Genomic DNA, 514 nt, shown 5'->3' with positions numbered 1-514 from the left:
AGACATGACCGAAGTCTAGGAATAAGACGTACCGTCACCCCGATTGGGAGGGTAGGTGGCAGACTGTGACGTCTTATTCACACCGAGATCCCTAGAGTTAGAGTCGAGTCGAGTCAAGATATGATTTCGATTTCATTTGCATGCTGATATTGATTTGGTTTCATAGATTATGGAACCTATTGTCATTGATTCTATTCCTGATAGCATGCTTCATGATTTATATGGTGTATATGCATGTGTACCATGTTTTATACTGGGATTTGTTCTCACCGGAGTATCCGGCTGTTGTTGTGTCTGTATGTGTGCATAACAACAGGTGGGGCAGGATCAGGGTCGAGACGAGGATGATTGAGAGGTGATAGCGTGGTGATCACGGGCGTAGCAGAAGAAACTAGTTGTTGTATTAGATATGTATTAATATTTTTAAACACTAGTTTGATTGTATGAACGAAACAAGACATGTATTTGATTTTCAAGAAATGCAATAAAGCTTATGTATGTATAGTATGTTAAA

Source organism: Primulina huaijiensis, chromosome 8 (genome assembly GCF_012295235.1).
Source record: "Primulina huaijiensis isolate GDHJ02 chromosome 8, ASM1229523v2, whole genome shotgun sequence".
Lineage (NCBI taxonomy): Eukaryota > Viridiplantae > Streptophyta > Magnoliopsida > Lamiales > Gesneriaceae > Primulina > Primulina huaijiensis.
Note: the sequence above shows the minus strand (reverse complement) of the source record.